The sequence below is a fragment of the Octopus sinensis genome, linkage group LG5, assembly GCF_006345805.1.
Source record: "Octopus sinensis linkage group LG5, ASM634580v1, whole genome shotgun sequence".
Lineage (NCBI taxonomy): Eukaryota > Metazoa > Mollusca > Cephalopoda > Octopoda > Octopodidae > Octopus > Octopus sinensis.
Window position 1 is genome coordinate 131822622 of NC_043001.1, and position 27018 is coordinate 131849639.

Sequence of the window (27018 nt, forward strand, 5' to 3'; positions counted from 1 at the left end):
GGCTTTGTGGCAACTCAATGTTGGTTTTTCTCTTTTGTATCCTCTACTGAAGATGTATTAAGAATCAGAAATGAATATTAGAGGCATAGAGAAGGCGCCACTGGGTTGATAAGGGTGTATTTGCACCTTTTACCGTGAACGAAATTTTTTCTCCCCGGTAAACTGCAGTGAAATTGCCTTTAAAGTTGAAATATGTCACAAGCATATCTGAATTAATCTGATATATATATATATATATATATAATATATATATATATATATATATATATGTGTGTGTGTGTGTGTGTGTGTGTGTGTGTATGTGTGCGTGTATAGTTGTAGTTTATAGAATAATTCTTCCAATAAACACACGCACTGATTGTACATATTATCAAATTATCAATTAACTAATTAGTTAATTAATTAATTAATCAGTTAATTAATCGTTTAGCGAAAGCCCTTTCGTCTCACGTTGTGACCTTATTGATGACGTCTTCCTCACTCCGTATAAACATACACTTTCTGCGCACAACGTGCTGATTTTTCATTTTAAGAAACCATCGACCGAACAGATTTTAATTATAATTTACAATGTAAGGTATAATCAAGTTAACACAGATTATGCTTTTTGCGTCGATTCTTGAAATTTTTCCAGGGTATAACTTTTTCCAGGGTAATAATGTTTCTTCTACAATCAAACAAAAAATTCAGGACCCTCAAAATAATATTTGTATCTGCCAATGTCTTTATCCAAAAAAATTCAAGCATCAATCTTTTAAGCATATCCCTATGTTAATCATATTCAGATTACAAACCGTCTGACGTATAACTAATATTCGGCGTTGGACTTGAGAATAATATTTTCTGTATTTGCTGATATCATGGGTAATTGTATTATATGATGGTGTTTGTAAACATTATATTGTGTAGTTTGTACAGGAGTGGCTGTGTGGTAAGTAGCTTGCTAACCAACCACATGGTTCTGGGTTCAGTCCCACTGCGTGGCATCTTGGGCAAGTGTCTTCCGCTATAGCCCCGGGCCGACCAATGCCTTGTGAGTGGATATGGTAGACGGAAACTGAAAGAAGCCTGTCATATATATGTATGTGTGTGTGTTTATGTGCCTGTGTTTGTCCCCCTAGCATTGCTTGACAACCGATGCTGGTGTGTTTATGTCCTCGTTACTTAGCAGTTCGGCAAAAAGAGTCCGATAGAATAAGTACTGGGCTTACAAAGAGTAAGTCCCGGGGTCGATTTGCTCGACTAAAGGCGGTGCTCCAGCATGGCCGCAGTCAAATGACTGAAACAAGTAAAAGAGTAAAAGAGTTTCTATTGTCTCTGCTGCTGGAGCGTTGGTGAACACAATTTCTAGTCTAAGCTAAAGCTGTTGCCTATTTTGCAGGTTCCACAGGCAAGTCATATAAAAATATATGGAGAAGCCTTGGTTTCTCACTTATGGTCTACTTTCGCAGTGTTTTATGAGACCACTATAGATATTTGCTTCAAATATCGGTACAAGGCCAGCAATTTCGGAGGAGGGATAAGATATGTTTATTTTATCGATCCCGAAAGGATGAAAGACAAAGTGGACCTCGATAGGATTTGAACTCAGAGCGTAAAGACGGACGAAATACCGCTAAGCATTTTACCTGACGCACCAAAATTTTGCCAGCTTGTCACCTTATGAAACCACTATAGATATTCTTTACTACTCTAGACACAAGGCCCGAAATTTTTGGGGGGGGATAGTTGATTAGATGGACTCCAATGGGCAACTGGTATTTAATTTATCGACCCTGAAAGGATGGAAGACAAAAGCGACCTCGGCGGAATTTGAACAGGCGAAATACCTATTTCTTTACTACCCACAAGGGGCTAAACACAGAGGGGACAAACTAGGACAGGCAAACGGATTAAGTCGATTACATCGACCCCAGTGCATAATTGGTACTTAATTTATCGACCCCGAAAGGACCTCGGCGAAATTTGAACTCAGAACGTAACGGCAGACGAAATACGACTACGCATTTCGCCCGGCCGTGCTAACGTTTCTGCCAGCTCGCCGACTTGAAACCACTATAGATATTAATACATTGAAACAGTAGCAAGGCATGAACATATATTATACACCTGCGTATGTGGACGATATGATCATTGTAACTGACACAATAAAAGACCCTGAGAAATTAAAAAAAAGCCTAGAAAAACAAATTTGTATTAAAAGTCAATATACAGAACAATACAAATTAAAACTCCTAGCTCTATAGCGTCTATTTCTAGACAAAAACATTCAGATAGAAAATATTAGATACATCGCATATCTCTAAAACAATGGCACAAATATATGCCTGCGCTTATGTGAATACAGTGAATATTCACGGAGATGCAAAATGTCAAATTTATGAAAACATTACAATTCTTCTCTATAAACGAAGTTCTATGAAAAACAATCTGTAGAATAAAACAAAGACTCATCAACAATGAGTACCAACAATGAATGTTTAATGTAACAGACTAAGACATAGAACAATAATACAGACAAATATATCATAATCAGTATAGCAGAAAATCATCCATTAAAAATAAACAAACCCCACATAAAGTGCATTACTAAATCAATTGCTTAACTGATACATAATATACTACAAAAATATTAAAATTTAAATCCTTTGTATCAATAATAAACCCAGCAACCCAGAAGCAAGCTACAACTGACCAATGTGGTTTACATATTTGATCCATGCATGAAAGTTGTAAATATCACGATTTCCACCAATTATATTGTCTATACAGGTGCGAAAATTTCCTGTCAGCTCACCATGCATTTACAAGTAACATTGCATTGCACAACGACACACAACGCCAAACAAACAAAACTACATAGGAAAACATTAGTGGACAACACAATATATCCTATAGAGAATTCACAACGAAAATTGGTGATTAATGCTGGAAGTAATACCCAGAGAGTGGAGGCGCAATGGCCCAGTGGTTAGGGCAGCGGACTCGCGGTCGGAGGATCGTGGTTTCGATTCCCAGACCGGGCATTGTGAGTGTTTATTGAGCGAAAACACCTAAAGCTCCACGAGGCTCCGGCAGGGATGGTGGTGATCCCTGCTGTACTCTTTCACCACAACTTTCTCTTACTTCCTGTTTCTGTTGTACCTGTATTTCAAAGGGCCAACCTTGTCACTCTCTGTGTCACGCTGAATATCTCCGAGAACTACGTTAAGGGTACACGTGTCTGTGGAGTGCTCAGCCACTTACACGTTAATATCACGAGCAAGCTGTTCCGTTGATCGTATCAGCTGGGACCCTCATCGTCGAAACCGACGGAGTGCTCCTATAATACCCAGAACTCAGAACATTGCTGAAATATACACACAGATAAAGTACACGAGTAACAAACACAAAAGTAAGTAACCGACGACGTAAAAATCTAAGAATTAAAATTTCAGAATCTGACGGCAATGTCTTCGTCAATTGCATAGGCTTTTTACCTAACTGTAAAAAGACAGTAAACGTCCTTCATTCAGGTGATGCGGTGAGGGTCTAGAAAATTTAATGATGTGTTTGGTAACTTTACTGTTCCAAAACAAACTGCAAAAAACTCATACAAAAATTTGGTAAAAAAAAATAAAATTGCTAACAATGATGAAACTAGAACAATTATGTTATTTTTATCTATGTTTAAAATGCTGTTCCTCAGAAACACAAATACACTCACAGACAATTATGTATGTGTATGTGTATGTGTATGTGTGTATGTGTGTGTATACATGCTAACTTTGTTGTGTATACTTTTATTACATATTTTACCCATTGATTATTTATATACACCTCATAAATATATATTTTTTTCTTTCTTGTGAATTTAAACGTTTTGGAATTTATGTTGCTCTTAGAGCAAATAAAGAAATGATTTTTATTATCGTTATTATTTTTGTTATTCTTATCTCCCTCCTTCTCCTCTTCCTTCCCCTTCTCCTCATCATTTTACATCGCTTTTATTTTCATTTTGTTACTGTTCTTTAAATATATATATATATGTGTGTATGTATATATATATATGTATATGTATATATATATATGTATATATATATATGTATATATATATATATATATATGTATATGTATATATATATATGTATACATATTTACTCATGCCTCCTTACTCCTCCAATTTTAATTCTAATTTATTGATATATGTATATATTTTTTTTTTTTTAGTTTCCTTCATAAAAATATGTTTACGTCATATTCTTTATACCATAACCACCTCTCCTCACACCCAACTCACATACTTCAGAATCGAGTAACGTTTTATTTTTCCATTAGTTTTTAATTTCTCTCCTCTTTTTTTTTGTATTTATTGAACTGTTACACAAGATCGATTTTACTGTCAAGGTAGGTGGAATAATAATCAATTGCATGAAATAAGTAAAAATATGTCAAAGTAAGTTGTGATTAGTCGTGCATATAGATTGATTTGACATTTAAAACCATCCATCTGGTTATTGTCGTTTTTTTAAAATTATATTTGTTTGTTCACTTATCATCATCATCATCATTTTCTTCTTCTTCTTCTTCTTCTTCTTCTTCTTCTTCTTCTTCTCTCTTATTATTATTATTTTATTATTATTATTATTATTATTATCATTATTATCATGATCATTATTATTATTATTGCTGTTGTTATTATTATTATTATTATTATTATTATTTTTATTATTATTATTATTATTATTATCATTATCATTATTATTATTATTGCTGTTGTTGTTGTTATTATTATCATTATTATTATTATTGCTGTTGTTATTATTATTATTATTATTATTATTATTATTATCATTATTATCATTATTATTATTATATTATTATTATATTATTATTATTATTATTATTATATTATTATTATTATTACTACTACTACTACTACTGTTATTGTTATTGTTGTTGTCGTTATTATTGTGCGGATTATATTTATTTCTGCTAATACACTTTTAGTGATCGTATTTGTTGTTGTTGTTTTTGTTTTTGTTGTCATTTTGCTGCAATTTTTTTGTTGTTGTTTTTGGTTGGTTTTGTTATTTCTAACTGAGGTTAAATATTATTTACATTTATCTATTGAATAAGAAATGATATTCATAAAAATTTTATTGCTGCTTCTTCTTTGCCGTCTTCTTCCACTACTACTACTACTACTACTACTACTACTGCTACTACTACTTCTACTACTACTATACTACTACTGCCGCTGCTGCTGCTACTACTACTACTACTACTACTACTACTCCAACTACTACTACTACTACTACTACTAATACTACTACTACTACTACTACTACTACTACTACTACTTCTACTACTACTACTACTACTACTACTACTACTTTTTCTTCTCATCCTCATCGCCATCATTGCAACTACCATCATGATCATCGTCGTCATTTTCGTCATCATAATCATCGTTGACATCGTCATCGTCATCATTGCCGTAATCGCGCTCTTACTCTCCTTCCATTTTGTCCTCATCATCACCTTCCTCGCATTCTTTTATCGTAATTATCATTGTCATTATCTTCACCTCCCCTTCATCGCTAACATCATTATCGTTGCATCATCATCATCACCCACATTACGACTAATCTTTCTCTTTCTTGTCTTCATTAATTTCCTCCACCTCCTCTTCCTCCTCCTCCTCTTCTACCTCTTTCTCCTCTTTCTCCTCATTATTCATAATCACCATCATTGTAAATGGTATGACGATGGCAATTCTTCTTCTTCTTTTTCTTCTTCCTCTTTCACTTCTTTTTCAACTACTACTACTACTACTACATTTCTTTTTCTGTTTTTCTTTTTCTTCTTCTTTCCCTCTTCTTCTTTTCCTCTTCTTCTCCTTTTTTCTCTTTTTTTTCTTTTTTCCTTTTTCTTCGTTTCTTCCATTCTTCTTTTTCCTATTTTTCTTCTTTTTCTTCTCCTTTTTTCTCTTCTTCTTTGCTTCTTTATCTTCTTTTTCCTTTTTTCTTTTCCTTTTTCTTTTTCGTTTTTTTTTTTTTTGCTTTTCTCTTATTTCTATTTTTCTTCTTTTCCTCTTCTTCTTTTCGTCTTCTTCTTTTCTTTTTCTTCTTTTTTCCCTTCTTCTTTATCTTCTTTCTTCTTCCTCTTCTTTTTCTCCTTCCCTTCCTGCTCCTCCTGTTAGTAAAATTTACAGTTATCATCATCACAATTATCATCATTGTCATCTTCTTTACTATTATCAATATTTACAAACGTCATCATTATTCTTATTACTATAGATATTTAGCGTCATCATTATTATCATTATTATTGAGCACTCAACTTTTTCACGCTTTAAAACATATTTAATATTTATTGTAAAGCAAATAAAGACAGAAATCCGGGTAAAATATCTGTAAATTCCTTTTTTTTTTCCACTTATCATAAGGAGATTAAATGGAGTGGTGGAGTATATAAAATGTGCCGGATAATAATAATAATAATATAATAATAATAATAATAATAATAATAATAATAATAATAATAATAATAAATGCCCTGATGCAGTACCAGGCAGTAGCTCTCATGGCTTCTGATCTTAACTGATTGGAAGTGTTATCATGTACATTGTTTTGTCTTGGTATAAAAGATGGGCTACAGCAAATATTCTGCTCAATACCACAGATTTGCTTGTCAGTTGTTTGACCTTAACCAGTTGAGCATGTCCCTTAGTGGCTGACGATATGTGCATCTCTGATCACGAGCAGAAGTAGTGGGGGAGCATCATAGCCATGTGTTGAGAGGGATTCTTTGGGGTTTGAATAGTTCACCTCTGGAAACATGGGTGGTTCTTTCAACATCCTTAAACAACCCTTATTCAGGGACCGTTTGAGCGGGATGGGCTACTCAACCTGAAGAAAATTCTAACTGGGCCCCACCTGCAAGGTCATGTGCTGTTTATCTTGATATGAGATCACCATGTCGCGCACATATGGTTGTGATGCATGTGCCTGGTGTACCTTTATCAGACGGGTAGTCATGATGGGTATATTGGGCTTCGTATATTTTACCCCATGTCACTTTGATGGCATGAACTGCTCTCTCACTCAATAATAATAATAATAATAATAATAATAATAATAATAATAATAATAATAATAATAATAGTAATAATAATAATGGCTTCACATTTTACCACAAGGGCAGCAATTTGGGGGGAGAGGGTGAGTCGATTACATCGACCTCATTGTTCAACTGATACGTATTTTATCGACCCCGAAAGGATAAAAGGCAAAGTGGACTTCGGTGGAATTTGAATTCAGAACGTAATGCCAGACGAAATACCTATTTCTTTACTGCCTACAAGGGGCTAAACATAGAGGAGACAAATAAGGACAGACAGACGGATTAAGTCAATTATATCGACCCCAGTGCGTAACTGGTACTTATTTAATCGACCCCGGAATGATGAAAGGCAAAGTGGACCTCGGCAAAATTTGAACTCAGAAAGCAATGGCAGACGAAATACCGCTAAGCATTTCACTCGGCGTGCTAAGGACAATAATAATAATAATATTAATAATAATAATAATAATAATAATAATAATAATAATAATAATAATAATAATAATAATAATAATGATGATGATGATGATAATAATAATAATAATCCCTTCTATTATAGGCACGTAGCACATAACTGCTAAGCATTTTACCCGGCGTGCTAAGGATTCTGCCAGCTCGCCGCCAAGAAATATGTCGGATAATAATCAACAACGACGACGACGACGACGACGACGACGACGATGATGACAATGCTGATGACGATGATGATGACGACGACAACGACGACGACGATGATGATGATGATGGGAATGTAAATATTACTGATGTGAAAATGAAAAGGAGAGTATATAAATATTACAGACGAGGGAGTGAAAGAGATGCCTAAGAAAATACCAAATTGGAAAGCCTCTGGATCAGATGGAGTTCAGGGATTCTAGCTTAAGAATCTCTCGAGCATTCACAGCTATATACATCAACTTCTTATCGACCGAATAGAAAATAGCACGACGCCAGCATGAATGACAAAATAAAGATGAGTGCTAATGCAAAACAAAGAAACGGGAGGAGACGTCAGTAACGATAGATCTGTTACTTGCTTATCCTTGCTCTAGAAATTACTAACCGGTCTCTGATTTCAGGAGGAAAATCTATTACTAGAGGAGCAAAAGGGACGAAGAAAGAAATCAAAGGAAACTGCTAGTCTGTTACTGTTAAATATATCGATAACTAGCAGTATCGCCCGGCGTTGCTCGGGTTTGTAAGGGAAATAACTATATAAGCATTTTTAGAGAGTTACTTCCCTTATAGATGCCAATTCGGGCTTTCTTAGCCATTTCTGTTTTGGTGTCTTCAAGGCCATGAAGTCGTTGTTCTAAAAGAACGCTGGTCTCCTTGACAACGCATTACGACGTTGATTTCCTTACACTCCCTTCCCCACAGCTTCACGAGGGAGGGAAGGGGGAGAAGCAAACAGGTGCAGCTGTGACCATGGACGCCAACTCCGCCGCCATCGACACACGAAAAAATATGCATTAAAATGGAATCAAAAATAATGTTAAGTTATTTTTAAAATCGTAGACTCATCGTAGACGCGCGCTAATAGCCAGACGGGGCTCGATATGAATCACGACTATAAGATACCCGAATTTGTTTAAACTGCACCGCAAAATGTGGGAGTAGTTAGGAATCTAAATCGAAGGGGACAGACACTCACACAACTACAGTTTTATATATAAAGAAGATATGGTATCAAGTGAAGCACTAATAGGAAAAGAGAACTTAGTTCTTGGCTGGGTAGACTAAAAGAACGCTTACGTTAATGTTCCACACTATTGGTTTTTGGGGAGTCAGAGGACAATTGAGGTCAATGAGAAGGAAATAATGCTTTTTGAAAAAAGTCAATGAGAACGAACAGGTGCAAATGAATCTTTTGAAAATGTGAAAATATACAGAGATCCCTCGATTTTCCAGGGAAAATCGCTTTCTTCATTACTTTTTGTCATTACGTTAATCCCTCTGACAAGCATACTGAGAAAATTCATGTCTGTTAGTAGGAGCACTCCGTCGGTTACGACGATGAGGGTCCCAGCTGATACGATCAACGGAACAGCTTGCTCGTGGGATTAACGTGCAAGTGGCTGAGCATTCTACAGACACGTGTACCCTTAACGTAGTTCTCGAGGAGATTCAGCGTGACACAGAGTGTGACAAGGCTGGCCCTTTGAAATACAGGTACAACAGAAACAGGAAGAAAGAGTGAGAGAATGTTGTGGTGAAAGAGTACAGCAGGGATCACCCCCCCCCCTGCAGGAGCCTTGTGAAGCTTTAGGTGTTTTCGTTCAATAAACACTCACAATGCCCGGTCTGGGAATCGAAACCGCGATCCTACGACCGCGAGTCCGCTGCCCTAACCACTAGGCCATTGCGCCTCCACTCATGTCTGTTACAGAGCTTATCAAAACCAGAGTAAAAACATATCTCTTGTTATTTATGGATGACTTCAAACTGCATACGTAAATGAAAAAAAAAAAAAAAAGAAATCTCTTATCCAAACGTAAAGAGCATTCGGTAAGGATATTTCGAATGCAGTTTGGATAAAAGTGCAGTGTTAATTATGAAGTGAGGCTGAAGCATAAGCTATGTTGGTATAAAATTACCACAAGATGACATCATTAAATCTCTAAGAAATTATGAAAAGTACAAGTACCTAGGAGATGATAAGATAATGGAAAAAGAAATGAGAGAGAAAAATCTCCAAAGAGTACTAGAGAAGTACTGGGAAGGAGAGAACACTATCGAAGGAATGAATACGCAATCTATACCAAATTAAGATACTATGCTTCCTTTGTAAAAGGAAGAATTAGACAGAAATACGAAACGGCTGGCAATGCATAATGTGCACTACCCCAGATGTAGTATCCGTAGGCTCTCACTACCAAGAAAGGAGGAAGGTAGAGGTCTGTTAAACGCAGAAGACATCATCAGTACTGAGATATTAGATTTGTAAAATCACGTTGTACATAATGAAGAAAGACTATTATCGGCGGCTAGAAATACACAGAAATTTACTGAAACAGTAGGAGACTTCAAGAACAGAAGGAAGAATGAGAGGACAAAGAGGCGGAAAGTAGGAATTATATGGCCAGTTCATACAATCAGCCAAGGATGTTTGAAAAGAATGGTGGTTGCGGCTGGCAGATGAAAACCTGAAACGAGAAACCGAATCGCTAATTGTAGCCATTCAAGAACAAGCCATTAGAACGAATTTGGAGGCAAATATTGACCGAACTCAGACAGAGAGCAAACGCATGATCTGTGCTAAAAACGACGCAAGTATTAACTATCTCTTAAATGAAAGCAATAAGCTCGCAAAAACAATAGTATAAGCGCATGAAGTGGTATAATCATGACTATAGGCTTTGTAGAGAATAACAGTTATAGGATTTTATTGGATTTTCCTGTAAAGACTAACCATACTATTGATGCAAGAAAATAAGATATAGTTGTAGAGGAAAATAGAAACAGTGTAACGTCATAGACATCGCAATACCATATGATAATAGATTGGATACCGAAGGAATTGAGAAAATTGAGAAATATCAGAAAGTCACCAGAGAGATGACGTGATTGTGGAAGACAATGATAACATTTGTTCCTGTGATAAGTGATGCACTCAGCCCAACACTCAAAATGCTACCTAAGAGGCTATCAACCTAAATAAAAGTGCAGGGACTTCGAAGTTTCAGTCTGCTAATCTATCTTCGAACTGTGATGCATTCGAGTTCATTTAGGCTTTATATAGTCTCTGCTCAGTTAAAATTTTCTGGAGGGTAAGTGGATCTGTGTTGAATGATTAAGTTGTTGGGTAAGTTGTGATGGAAGATGTTATTGATTAAACTTGGAGTTGTTTTGTTGTTCAGCCATGCATATAGGACTCTGTTATTAGGTGCGTCTGTTTAGATGTGACAAGTCAGTCTTGAAGTTGTTCTTTTAGGGGTTCACAAAAGAACGTAAACGGGTGAGAATATCAGTCGCTTTGCAGATGTCTCACTAGGTTTAGACGTAAATGGAAAATTAAATGTTTTGTTTGGGGAATGAAGAAGTTATAGTTCACGGTATTCAATTAAACCTGTGTGAATAGGTATGTTTAAGTATATCAGCTTTTAGGTCATGTAGTTTTTAGGGTTCACAAACGAATGTAAACAGGTGGGAAGGTTAGTTGGTCAGCAGATTTCCTCGTTAGGGGTTTAACCAGTATGCTTTGGGAAGGTGGAGGTTATCGATCAAGCATGTAAGATTCTGTGATTAGGTGTGTTGATTTAGGTGCGTCAGATGTAGGTCATGTGTAGTTAGTGTAGAAATTTGTTTATCTTTCGCTTTAGTGTTCACGAAAGGATGTATGTAGATGTAAAGGTTAGTTGGGAAGTAGATTTCTCGCTATGAGTTAATTGTTCTAGATGTTATCTGATTACTATTTAGAAAATTTAGCCTTTGTTTCTTTTGCGGAAGAGGTTGTGTTTGTGGGCTTTGTTTCTATAAATATTTCTTCTCTTCAAGCGTGGGTATTTTATAATATATTATTTTGGACTTATGAATATACACAAATGTGGGGCATTATAAGATATATGCATATCATTATGTATAAAAATAAACACACACACACACACATGCACACACACACACACACACACACACACACATACACACACACACACACAAAATACTCAGCTAGGTTAATCCAGGTTAATGGTTTTTGATTTAGGTACAAGAACAGCAATTTTTAAGGAAGAGACTAGTCGATACCATCAACTCCTCTACTTTACTGGTACTTTATTTTAGCGATCCCGAAAAGGATAAAAGGCAATGTTGACGTTGGGGCGATTTGAACTTAGAACGCAAATAGCTGGAAGAAATACTGCAAAGCATTTTGTCCGACTTTTCTGCCAACTCACGATGATTTCTTACATTGGCACAGGTATGGTGCAGAATTCGCTAAATCAAATACCGACTCAAGAGGGTTACACTTTGAATTTTTATTTGAAACAAATAATAATTGAAATACCCTTACAATATTTAATTTATTGCTATATCGGTTCTACCTGATGCTGATTACACCGATGAAGAATGTTAATGATTGTAAGTAGGGGAAATTTTACAATGGTATAAATCGCAGTTCAGTAGGTGATACGTACAGTCAACTGATTAGCCTCCAGTGCGCTACTGGTATTTATTTTACCAACCCCTACTTCCGAATACGATGAAGTGTAAGTTGACATATCGTTTCTGAAAACTCAAAGACCCAGTCATCAAATAAACAAATAATAACTTTTTCACATAGGTACGAGACCACAGATTTGTAAAATAAGATAAACGGTAGGAGTAGAATATAGCTGGCGGATTCAAACCCTCTGTTTCATAATATATATCCTTAATAAGTATTTTTATGGGCATTCAAATAAAATACAAGACAATACCAACGGAAGTTGAAATATACAAGAAATGAAACTATATAATATATGGCATCCAGCTCTGTATTCCACCATTCCAAACAACTCGCCGCTCTTACTATGTATTTCAATATTAATATTTGTTATATTATAAAATATAATCATATTAATCGTTGACACTTGAAAGTCTAGCGATGAGATACTAAATATTCTTAAGTGACTAATAACTCTAGACAATCTGAGATAAATAATTTATGAAATATTCTTAATACAGAAACTGAATTAACAGTATTTATTGTCTGCATTGATATATCCTTAATTAAAATTGTTCTCTACAGATGTCCGCAGACATAGAAGCATGCATAGATAAGACATAAATATGAACAACGCTACATACATACAGCATACAGGCAACACATACATAAACCTGCAGGCATGGCTGTGTGATTAACAAGTTAACTTCGCAACCGAATAGTTCCAGGTTCGATTTCATTTGATTGTACCTTGATTTTACCATAGCCTCAAGTTGAGCATTGACTTGTGAGCAAAAATTGCACAGAAATATGTTATGTGTTGTGTGTATGTGTGTGTGCGTGAGAGAGAGAGAGTGTGAGTGTGTGTGTGTACTGAATTAAGACAGTGTGAGGTCATGTTCCGGTTTCAGACACTGCATTGGAGAACATCGTCTTTTAAAAGAGATAATGAATTATGCCTATCTGATGGTTGACAATAAACAAAAAGAATGTTGAGGAGTGTTCTGGAGTTGAGTCGGCAAGGTTATGTGGAGAGAAAGCTGGGTGTGCTACAAAAAAATAATAAGTACATGAGGAATTTAGGGCAATGCTCATTGGTGGCAATAGAAGAGGTAGCGTACGTTTGCAAAATTGAGGTCTTGAAAAGAAGTATCTTTGGCGACAATGAAATCAGGATATGAAGAGAAGGAGCAGAACCGTCAATAAGTTGGAAAAAGAGAAAGGACTTTTGAAAGAACTCATCAGGTGCTGAAAGACGCGTTAGACGCGCGTTTGAAGTCTACTAATTTGGATTAGAACCAAGAAGAGCCGTTTAGTTAGCTGTAAAATAATACTTGTCTACTCTAACGTTGGAATATCAGTGTTAAAATTATCTAGCTTTGCAAAATACATTATCTAACAAATACTATATTCTGCTATCAAATAGAGATTTATAAACCAGCATCGTATGTATCCATGAATGTAAACAACTAGTCTGTATACGCAATTCTATTGTGTCTAAGGAGAGTCATTTTATTTTTGTGCCTTATTATTGGAAAGGTTGCAAGCCGCAACGAAAATTTTAGGAAAATAAAAATAAGAAAAAAGTGGAAATTTTACCGGTAAGTGTGTTACATAATAAGGCACAAAAAGAAAATGACTCTCCTCAGATACAATAGAATATGCTTCAACACACGAACTCATATAAAGAATCTTCCAAACCAAATTCAAAAACGAAATATGTATATACAATATTTTCATGGTCAGAAATGCCAGGAACAGTCGTACCATTTTCAGTAAGAAAAAAATTCAGTCCTTGAATTGTGATTGGTTTATGTCCATCGATATATTTAATGGTTGACTAAAGAAAATCTGGCGTATTCGGCAATACAGGATAGCAGTGAAACAAAACACTTAAAGAACCAATAATTTAATACCAAATATTAATACCAAATATTAATACCAAATACCAAATACCTGATGTAGGAATCTGTAAATTTGCAGAATCTTCCAATCTACACTGACAATGAACAATAGCTAGGAAGGAAACAGTAATAAACATAAAACAAAATTTAAATACAAGCATCTATGAAAATTTAGAAGGTAAGTTAAAAAAAAAAAAAAGAAATGCTCATCAGACTTTTTATTTATTCCACTCTTTGACCATTTTGCTGGAAGCATTTTGATGTTACAAAACAAAGTTTAGAAAATTACATAAAAAATACAAACGATGCAGAAGGATATACAAACGCATACACAGTCAGACATGGCATCACATGAGATTGTACATATATACAAACACATATACATATACATAAATATTTAGCAAACACATACACACCACACCGTATATCTTACACATACAATAAACATAATATTTACACATATTACATAGACATATGCACACATGCATGCGCACATACACAGCTCAGACCACATACACACGTATATATCTAAATTGCACATATGTACGCATGTGTGCACACACATGCACATTAGTTTCAGTACTCACTGCACATTTAATGCATATAAATCCCACGCATATACATACACACATACATGTATATACTTGCACAAACATATATGCGTATGTATGAGTTCGTGTCTGTTAGTATACAAATAAGTTTACACAGTCAAGTATTCTTACATGCACACAGCTGGTACATCAGATACATAGACATTCAAAGAGACACCCTCACACATATTTATACATACACACACACATACACCCAAATACACACACACACATGTATGCATAAGAGTGTTCTTCTTGCGATATATTCACGTTTTCAAATGTCTGTTAAAAAAAAAAATATTGGAAATAACAATTATGGTTACTCTGTCAAAATGAAATTATGTAGAAGAAATTTTTACAATAATATAGCAGTGTAATTGCCTGAAGAATAGATGATGATGATGATGATGGTGATGATGACGATGATGATTTATTCAATGATAATAATGATGAAGAAAGTACAGTAACCGTAAATAATTTTAAAATTTGAATAATTGTATTATCATTATAAAATTCAATATTGCTACTACTACTACTACTACTACTACTACTAATAATAATAATAATAATAATAATAATAATAACAACAACAACAACAACAACAACAACAACAACAACAATAATAATAATAATAATAATAAAAATAATAATAATAAAAATAATAATAATAATAATAATATAATAATAATAATATAATAATAATAATAACAACAATAACAGATAATAATAATAATAATAATAATAATAATAATAATAATAATAATAATAATAATAATATAATAATAATAATAATAATAATAATAATAATCCTTTCTCCTGGAGGCACACGACCTCAAATTTGTGGGGTGGGGACTAGTTGATTATATCGACCCCAGTGTTTCACTGGTACTTAATTTATCGACCCCGAAAGGATTAAAGGCAGAGTCGGCAGAATTTGAACTCAGAACGTAGCGACGGGCGAAATACCGCTAAACATTTCGTCCAGCGTGATAAAGATTCTGCTAGCTCACCGCCTTAATAATTATAATAATTGTTACTAGCGTGACCCGTGAATTTTTCACGGAATTAATAGTAAACCTATTGGGTTATTCCTGAAAACTTTATCCAAAAATCCTGAAAGTGTAGCCTGTGTTGTGTCTGTATCATCTGCTCATCTGCCATTCATTGAAAGGTGAAGGACCTTAGAATACGATGATTACCTAAAGCATTTTATTTATTTTATGCACAGTATCATAGACTTAATACACAGCACTTGTAAAATAAATATTCACTCTTATTTTTCCATTTCCCCATAAACAGAAAAAAAATTACATTTTAATATTTACATGGTCACAATTTCATATCTAGAAAACAATACCCTTATAGTAAAAAAAACTTATTTTATATGTAAAATATAGGGGTCACAATTTCACGGAGGTAAAATTTAATGCAGCATGGAATACTCTGAAAAACCACATCGTTGGTCGCTTATAGACTCTCTCTCTCTCTCTCTCTCTCTCTATATATATATATAAAGTAAAAGAAGCTCTAGTGACTAATAATACACACACACACGCACACACACACACACACACACACACACACACACCACACACACACACACACACACACACACACATATATATATATATAAGAAAATAAAGTGACAAAGGAGTAGACGATTATCTTATGTAGTTCATTAGCTTACAGTTCTTTCTGATGGTGGTGTGTTTACGTCCCCGTAACTTAGCGGTTCGGCAAAAAGAGACCGATAGAATAAGTACTAGGCTTACAAAGAATAAGTCCTGGGATCTTTTTGCTCGACTAAAGGCGATGTTCCAGCATGGCCACAGTCAAATGACTGAAACAAGTAAAAGAGTATAGTGTTACTGTTTCCTGTTGTTGCTTTTGTCCTATGCGTGCTCCTGGTTTAGCCGTAGTCGGCGTTGTTGTTCTTGCTGTTGTGATAGTGTGGTAGTAGTGCGATTGAGTGTGTTGCTATTTGACGTATTATGTGCTGTTCCGCTGCAGCACGCGCGATTCATGTTGGAATGGCTTTTTTTGTTTCTAAATTTCTTCTGCATTCCAAAGGAGAACTCCTGCAACATGGTTTTTTTGTTCCATCCTCGTCGTAGCAAAATGTTTTGAAGAAAACTTAGGCAAGTGGAAGTTGTTCGTCTGTGCTACAAGATGCACTCAATTACGAGTTCACCGCATCTTGTAGCAGAAAGTAGTGAGTTCGATTCCTGAACCGGGCTGCGTGTTGTGCTCTTGAGCAAGACACTTTATTTCACGTTGCTCCAGTTAACTCAGCTGTAGAAACGAGTTGCGACATCACTGGTGCCAAGCTGTATCGGCCTTTACCTTTCCCTTTGATAACATCAGTGGCATGAAGAGGGGTGGCTGGTATGCATGGGCGACTGCTGGTCTTCCATAAACAACCTTACCCAGACTTGTACATCAGAGGGGAACTTTCTAGGTGCATCCCATGGTCATTCATGAGCGAAGGGGGTCTTTACCCGTTTAACCTGTTTCTAATATAAGCACACGACCAGAAATTTGGCGCAAGAAACAGCTGTATATGTTGGCTCAAGTACTTGACTAATAGCGTTATTTTATCAACTCCAAAAAAATAAAAGGAAAAGTTATTGACTAGCCCCTTTCTGCAAAATTTCAGGTCTTATACCTATATCAGAGTAGAATATAAGTGTTATTATTATCATTATTTTATTTTTGTAAAATTTCAATAAATACAGGAAATATGAAAATATTAAAATAAACACGACAAAGCAAAACAAACTAAAAATTTAAGATAGACAAATAGAAGCAAATATGATAAATATAAAAAGAAACGAAAACAACACACAAAGACCAACAAAGTATTATTTATGGAAAAGAAGTAAAAAGGGGGAAAATAATAGATTTATGCAATAGAAGATGATAACCTGAAATATGTCTAATACCTGATGTATGTATAAAACGAAATTAATGAAAAAGAAAACAATGAAAGAAACGTAAATATCATAACAAAAATATTGGAACAGCAGGATTCCACAGCTGAGTAGATATCTGTAAGATTAATATGATTAGCGGATCGTATCTGAAATAGAATAATCTCTTATGATGGATGGGAAGATATAAATCAATAGCTAAGAATAAGTAAAGATGTCACTTAAGGCATGATTAGTTGAGATTAACAGGTTAATTTGACATTTTCTATGGATTGCGAAAATATACAAATGTGTAATGGAGGGGAAAAAGAAAATTTAGGTCTATGTGCACATGCGTGTGTGTGAATGTGTGAATATATGTGTTTGTGTGTATGCATGGGTATTATATGTGTGTGCATGTTTGTATGTATGTATTTGTATATATATATGCATATATGCATGTGCATATTTAAATACATACACATACACATATACACACACACACGTAGGTAGGTATACATACTAAGTGTATATGCATAAATGTATCATCATTTTACATCCATTTTCATACTTGGCAATATTTATGCAAGAATATATACATATATGTGCTTATATCTATCTATCTATCTATCTATCTATCTATCTATCTATCTATCTATCTATCTATCTATCTATCTATCAATCCATCTAACCATATATATATATATATATATATATATTTATTTATAAATATAAGAGTGTATAAAATATTTTTATACACAAAGAGGAGACCATTGACAGGACTTCTTACATGCTAAAAAAGCCAGTTAAAACCCAAACCACACAAAAGAGAATTCATGAGGCATGCTATTATAACACTAGAATGAACATGAAAATTAATTAGTTAATCCTGAACTCGAGTCTCACTATTAAGTGCCATGTTTTGCAAACAACTTGAACATGCGAGTGCTACCAGTCGAGAACTCCACATACCGGAAGCCAGCAAATGTATGGGGTCACAAGGAGAGAAGGTGCGCCATTTTGGAGCTTACCTCTCAATGGCATCAGTGCGTACCAGCCCCTCCCCCCTCACTGATATGAGGCCTCACTCGCTAGATCAGCTGGTAATTAAATAAAGCTCAACATTCTTCCAGTCATTGCTCATCATCTCTTTTTAACAAAATCCAGTGGCTAGCCTTTTCCACTGTAGTTTGGATATCGGTCATGTTGGTATTTATTTTACAATGAGTTAGGCCTAACGATAACAACAATCATCTGACACTGTGTCCAACAAACCCTCTACATCCAACTTTTATTGGAAAAGTCTCTGCTTTCCAGCCTGCGTTTTCACTTTCCTGTAGGAGGTTTACATAACGATCAATCTTTCAAGCCCGAGCGGCGTCCATATTATCTTCACGAGGAACCGTCAACTCGACTAGATTCACAACTTTCTTTCCTTCACATGACATGAAAATGTTTGGTTTTTTCATAACTGGGATGGGAAAGAGTCTCTGGCACCCTGGTAAATCTGCAGTCACTCCCAATAGCCATTCCACTTTTCATCGCTCACAAGAAGTTTGCTGTTCTTCTTCTTGAAACAGATCCGCTGTCCTGAGCACACGAAAGTAATGAAATCTCTAGTTGGTACTTTCAATGGTTTTTTTGCACTAGATTTGCAGGTGGTGGCAAAACATCATAGGATGAACGAATCAGAAAGCTTAGCTGAGATGTGGTCTACCTCAGTATCTCATCTCAACTTATTTTCCTCTCAACAAAATGTTCAACAAAATGTGTGTCATTAGCCAGCTGGAGGAAATGTTTTCCTGGGCTATAAACAGCAATAGTACTGTCTTGTATAGGATAGCACACTTAGTTGGCAAATATATGTTATAGTTCCGTGCTGCTAATGTTTATATCTCGCTCAGCTGGTGATTAACACATGCTGAGGACGGGTAACCACCCAAAAACTTGAGTCCATGTGTATCACGTAAGGCTAGAGATGGGAGCAATGACCTCCCCTCACAAATACTAATCGGACACAGAATGTGTGTCGTTCCATCTGGGGAACATGTCTTCCTGGGGCTATAAACATCAGTAGCACTGTCCTGTATAGGATGCCAAACTTAATTGGCAAATATATGTTATGGTTCCATACTGCTACTGTTTAAATCTTACTCAGAGATATGACATTCTCTCCCTTCTACGAGATCAGTGACAGTGAGTCACTAGAAAATATATATAGTAATTTGCGAGCGGAATGAACTTCTATCAGTAGCTGGTTATTAACACACGCTGAGGACGGGTAACTACCCACAAACTCGAGTCCCTGTGTATTACATAGGGCTAGAGATGGAGTGATGACCTCCCCTCGCAAATACTTATTGGACACAGAATGCGTGTCGTTAGCTAGCTGGAGGAGATGTCTTCCTGGGGCTATAAACATCAGTAGCACTATCCTGTATGGGACGCCACACTTCATACGCAAATATATATATGTGTGTATTATGTGTGTGTGTGTGTGCGTGCGTGCGTGTGTGTATACACACACATACATATATACACACATACATGTATACACACATACGCACATATATATATTTCTTTACTACCCACAAGGGGCCAAACACAGAGGGGACAAACAAGGACAGACAAAGAGATTAAGTCGATTACATCGACCCCAGTGCGTAACTGGTACTTAATATATCGACCCCGAAAGGATGAAAGGCAAAGTCGACCTCGGCGGAACTTGAACTCGGAACGTAAGGACAGATGAAATATGGCTACGCATTTCGCCCGGTGTGCCAACGTTTCTGCCTGCTCGCATATATAGGTGGGGTTAAGTTAGAGGTCTAAGGGATAACTAGTATCCTATGAATCCACTGGTGTATTACCTATATTGGTATATTACCTATGAGCATTGGTGTTAATGCTCATAAATAATAGGTAATGACAAAAGTAAACTGGAGTTTATCAATATTCAAAGGCAAACAGGAGATGGAAATACAATTAATTGATAACAATTGGTTTCCATCAATTATCATTTATTAATTAGTTACAAAAAGACAGAATCCCAACTTACAGCTTTTTCTTATAGCTTTGACTTCTTTTTCGTTTTACTTATATTTTATTTTTTCCTGCTCTGATGACATTTCATGACTCAATTTGTTATAACTAACTACCTACAATGGTAACTATCATTACCATCATTGTGGCTGCTAGAGCAAAAAACCATGACAACTGAATCATCTGTAAGTCGAGATTCTGTCTTTTTCATATATATATGAAACCGCGGGATCAGAGTAACGGTTTGCGCGCTCGCTCGATAGAGCGGTGGTGCCAAGCTGCCTCTGAGCGATAACGGCTGAACGCCTCTAAGCCGGAACCGTAGCCGGACCCGAGTTGTTTTCCAAAAGCGTCTCAATCTCAAAGCGCATGCCTTAGCTCGGCGTTCGCCGTCCGCCCGTCGCGTTCGCTGTCCGCCCGTCGTGTTCGCGCGGCGAGCGGCAGAGTCGCCGGCGGAATTGCCATTCGGGGACGCGGCAGCAGCTGCGGCGTCCGCGCCGTCGTCGCCTGCTCGTCGTCCCGCCCCGACTAGTTCGAAGAGATCGAGACGAAAGGGATCGCTTGCATACGACCCGACTTGCCGTTCGGAGTGACATGCTTAGTAGAGCAGCTACCACACTGCGATCTATTGAGTCTCTTCTCGCGAACGACACGATCCGCGATAGGACTACACAGCAGGAAATGTATCAGGACATGAAATATAAAAGCCGGACTAGATTACTCTATGCGCAACTCCATTGTCTCCCGAGACAGAAAGGATGCCAACAACAATATCTCTATTTATAAAACTGAAATGCGAAAAGTTTGTTTGTTTGTTTGTCTGGAACGGTTTAAAGGCCACTAGATCCCGTCGGATTGACTCCAAAATTCACAGGGACATGTAAAATGAGGTGAGGATGCCAGTGGGCTAGGTTAGAAATCCCTATCTTAAAAGGTGTCGTTGCTAGGGCCAAAAACGCACTTTGACGAGTCCACTCTCATTCTTTTATGTATCTGTCTTTCTCCGTCACTCATTCTATTTCCTCCCTTCCCATCACTTTCTATATATAACGTCGATAACGGCTTCTAACTCCCCTTCACTTTCTCTTTATAACTTCGTCAAACGGTGTTCTATATCTCCCCCTCCTCCTCTCCGCCTTCCACACCGCTTTCACACACACTCTCTCTCTCTCTCTCTCTCTCTCTACGTCTGTCTGCATTCATAGAGAGAATTATCATCGCCACCATAACCACACAATCGTCGATAACGGCGTCTAACTCCCCTTCACTTTCTCTTTATAACTTCATCAAACGGCGTTCTATATCTCCACCTCTTCCTCCCCGCCTTCCACAGCGCTTTCACATTCTCCCTCTCTCTACGTCTGTCTGCATTCATAGAGAGAATTATCATCGCCACAACCACCACACAATCATGAGAACAAATTTTATGAATCAGATATTTATTGGGTTCATTTATATATGTGTGTGTGTGTGTGTGTGTGCGTGTGTTCTATATATAAATATGTATATATAATATATACAAAGTGTATATATCTGTATTTATGTATATTAAACTTTTTTATACTTTTTGATAGTTATATATATTTTTATAAAAATTATAAATTTTTATTTTAAATTTAAACAATTTAAATTTTTCAATTTTATATTTTATATATTTTGTATATTATATTTTTATTTTGATGTTTTTGTTTTTTGTTTTTCACTGTTTGATTTGCCTATTAGTGGTTTTATCTCTAATTTAATTTATACATATATATATATAATTTGTATACATTTGTATATATAATGCGTGCACACACACACACACACACACACACACATATATATACATATATATAATGTGTGCATTATATGTTTGGTTGAGCTGAAAATATGTACACCTATGTTAAAATTGCTGGCAAGTTTGCATGACAACTATTTTTTTCCTCAAATGAAAGGCGTGACCTCTAGGACAAAATTCCTCATCTTATAAAATGTGGCCCCAGTAGACCCGAATGAAATCGGGTTATATTAACCACAATGTGAAAAGAGCTGGAAGGGGATTAAAATTTAAAGGAGCGGGTGTTTAGGAATTCTCTGTTACATCAAGCTAAAAAATTTGCGCCAGCCTTTTAATTGTCAATGTGTTGCCGTCCATGATGAAGAAGTTTTGATCCAATCAACGGAACAGCCTGCTCATGAAATTAACGTGTAAGTGGCTGAGCACTCCACAGACACGTGTACCCTTAACGTAGTTCTCGGGGATATTCAGTGTGACACAGAGAGTGACAAGGCCGGCCCTTTGAAATACAGGTACAACAGAAACAGGAAGTAAGAGTGAGAGAAAATTGTGGTGAAAGAGTACAGCAGGGATCACCACCATCCTCTGCCGGAGCCTCGTGGAGCTTTAGGTGTTTTCGCTCAATAAACACTCACAACGCCCGGTCTGGGAATCGAAACTGCGATCCTACGACCGCGAGTCCGCTGCCCTAACCACTGGGCCATTGCGCCTCCATGGTAATGCACATACAGTATAAGATATTACAAGAAAAGGAGAAACCAAATTGTACAATGATGGGTGTCAAATGATGACTTGAGATTAGAAGGTGTGATGATGTTCTTTAAAGCAGACCCAGCTAAATCTTGAAAACAAGAATGACGCTAACAATGATGTCAACGATTGTGGTGATGATGATGGCGATGGTGATGAGGATAATAATGAAGAGGATGATTATGGCAATGATAATGATGATGATGATGATGATGATGGCAACGATTTTGACAGTGATGACAATGATGATGATAGTGATGATGGTGATGATGATGATGATGATGATGATGATGATGATGGGAGATATCTGAATTAGTCATGCCATTGTGAATCAAATCTACTTCATATCAGTTCTATGATAATTTAGTGTTGCACCAAATACAACCAGATTCCTGCAGCAAATTAACCCTTTAAGAATAAATCAGCTGATGTAATCTATTACTCAATGAGTGGTGGGGTGGGGTGGAATGGGGTGGAGGGTGTGCAGCAGCTCAGAGATGGAAAAAAAATAAATGCAAAAGCAGCATTTTTCAGAAACTGAAAATACTCCAGATATGACGATCTTCGTCTCTAGCATGGATGCCAAGAAAAGGGCAACCAGTACATTCTGTAAAATTATTGGTGAGAGGACTGATTCAACCCATGTCATCATGGAAAGTGAATGTAGAATAGTGACAGCGATACTGATGATGATGATGAAGAATAGGGTTCCAAATTGATTCTAGTGATTTTTGAGATTTTGTCATTGTGCTGTGTTGGTTCTCGATACAAAAGGAACAAATGACTGAGCAATAACCAGAATGAAAACTATGTAAAGTGATGATTGTTTTGTTAGTTTACAGTGATAAATACAAACTATTCATATGCTGAGTCCAGCTTAGAGAGAGGTTAGACTGAATTTGATTGGCTAAGGAATATTATTATAAAAAAAGACAAAAACGTAAGTAATTGTATATGGGATTCAGCAGCAGCAGCAGCAATAGCAACAACAACAACAATTGAGATGCAAGTTACCAGCTAATGAAGAGCAGTTGTTGAAACATTAAATTAAATGTCGGACTGCATTTCAGTAGCATTGACACTTATAAAAAACTAAACTAACTCATCTATGCTATCTGTTATCTGCAATTGTATGAGTTTATGGATGGTGTACATGCCATGACAAGAAACTGGATTAGAGTTAGTATAAGGATTATCAACTAGTTGGCATGGCAACTGATGCCGTTCATCAAATGTGAATACATTGACAGCTATGTCTTTTAATTCATCTAAAGAAGAAGAAAAAAAAAGAAATAATAAAAGAAAGAAAAAGAAAAACATTCTGGTTTCTTTTGCAAGTCTTTAGACAACTGGCACCATGCAATGAATTTAGAAAGCTAATATAAATAGTGAAATTCAGAAGAAAAAGGGGAATCCATAATAATGAATAATTAATTTGTATGAACAATTTTCTAGAAATGTAGTTAAATCTTGTGGTTCCTTAAGAACATGAAATATTAGATTCTTTCATTCCTTTCATGGAAATGCATCGTGTTGAGTTGATCTGTGTTAAAAAAATTTCAGGTTGATATCTTTAGAAGTAAACGACAAATCATCAAACAGATTTATCATCATCTAAAATACTCAAATGAAACAAAGTTTAATTGCAGCATATATTTTAGGAATTAGTGTTAAAAAAAATTATAACCCAAGGTCTATCTTATTCCTCAAACATGATCTATATATGGGATGTGATGTATAATGTCATAATGGTTTTCTGAGGGAAGCAATTCTTTGCTCTTTCATAAAAGGCTGAACTGAAGTTGTAATGAGGCCAAAAAAAGTGCCATGGTTGTTTCATGTTCAAAAAGATACAACATAGCTGCAGACATGGCTGAGTGATAAGAAGTTTGCTTCCCAACTACATGGTTCTGTGTTCAGTCCCACTGCATAGCACCTTAGGCAAGTGTCTTCTATTACATACAGCCTCAGGTTGACCAATGCCTTGTGAGTGGATTTGGTAGACAAAAAGTGAAAGAAGCCTGTTGTATATATGTGTGTATCTTTGTTTGTCCCCACTACCACTTGACAACTGGTGTTGGTGTGTTTACGTCTCCATAATTTCATGGTTCAGCAACAGAGACCAACAGAATAAGAAAAAAAGCAAAAAAATACTGGGGTCAATTCACCCCACTAAAAATTCTTCAAGGAAGTACCCCAGCATGGCTGCAGTCTAATGACTGAAACAAGTAAAAGATAAAAGGTAAGAACAGCAGGCAAATACATTCTGAAATTTGTTTTATGTAGTTTTCAACCAAAGATTTAATATAAAAATATTAATTAATATAAAGAATTATATTAAAATTATATTTTCAATCAAAGATTTAATATAAAAATATTGCATCAACTTAACTCTTTGACTGCAGAAAGTGTTGCTCAAAATTTTATTACTGTTAATTGCAGAATGCAGTTTTAACGCATGGACTTGAAAAAATTTATTCCTATGTTAGAAGCAGAGACACTTTCAGTAACACCATTTACAAAAGACAATCTTTCAGATTATCTTAAATTTTATATGTGTTTCATCAAATATCTTATCACAGAGCAAGAATGAAATATTTTTAGTGTTGAATATTAAAAGTGTACCTACAGGAGATACAGAAGCAGAAACTACCAATTCTAATTATTTTAGTGGATAATCAAGCATCTTTGTAGGAATGACCATGCAATTTAATTACATTGTCAAAGGGTTGAGGGCACTCAGAAGATTACATTATTTAAATAAATCTTATTTTGTTCCACTTAGGGGTAATTCTGTAATACAGTCATCTAGTATATGACAGATATGGAGTTCACATACTTTTTCTTTCTTATGCCAAAGTTGTAAATGTATCTCTATTAGGATGGTAAGTTGTATTTGTTTTTTCTTTTGCTCTCAGCATCCTGAGTTCAAATTCCACCAAGGCTAGCTCTGCATTACATACATTGGGGATCAATAAATGTACTAGTCTAAAACTTGGGTCAATTACTTCTTCTTCCAAGAAATTAAATATGGCAAAACCTGGAAAGGAGCAGCTTCTTTAGGATTAGAAGTCTGAGATATTCCATATAAATGCCTCTACAACTCTGGGCTAGGATTGAGGACCCAAGACAAGTCATATTTTAACTTTAAAATACTATTAACTTTATACTTTGTGATTATGAGAAATGTTGATTGAAGTTGTGTTATGAAATACTTGGTGAATCCTTCTTGATATTAGCTTCAAAATATCTGTTTAATAACTCAGATATAAACAACAACTTGCCATTTAGAGGATGTCAACTTAATTTTTTTTCTTTTTATATCTTAGTCAGATGGTAAAGCAGTGCCCATGATCATTTATAGAGCCTCAAGACAGGTGAAAGAGAGAGAGCATGGAAGTTACCCTCAAACTAGAAACCTGGCTCCTGGCTCAAATGCTTTTAACAGAGGGGACACTGTTAAAAAACATAAGGATCAGGTGATGGTTTGAGACCAGGTAATGGATTAACTCTGCCACCCATGTAGACTGCAGCAGGATTTGAACTCACAGCATTAAAGAACCAGAACAAGTACTGAAAAGCAGCCTCTTCAATATTCTTGAAATTCTGCCAGTCCACCACCCTATAAAGGTACAATATTTATATCTCCTGCAAGACAGAAAGACTAAGTTGACTTGGGTAAGATTTGAACTTAGAATACTAAAATCCAGTAAATGCTGCAAGGGATTTCATCTGATGCTTCATCTATTCTGCCAATTCATTTTCTATAAACTAATTACAATAACTCTTGAAATCA

General features: G+C 35.8%; 1 long non-coding RNA gene across 1 annotated transcript; it reads right to left on the bottom strand.

Annotated features, from left to right (window-relative positions):
* Positions 1 to 5237: 5237 nt before the first annotated feature.
* LOC118763445 lies at positions 5238 to 21091 on the bottom strand. Its single transcript, XR_004999207.1, has 3 exons — positions 20934 to 21091; positions 19992 to 19996; positions 5238 to 5248 (listed from the first exon to the last, which is right to left on the bottom strand). It is a non-coding gene; the product is annotated as an uncharacterized LOC118763445 (long non-coding RNA).
* Between the last annotated feature and the right edge of the window lie 5927 nt (positions 21092 to 27018).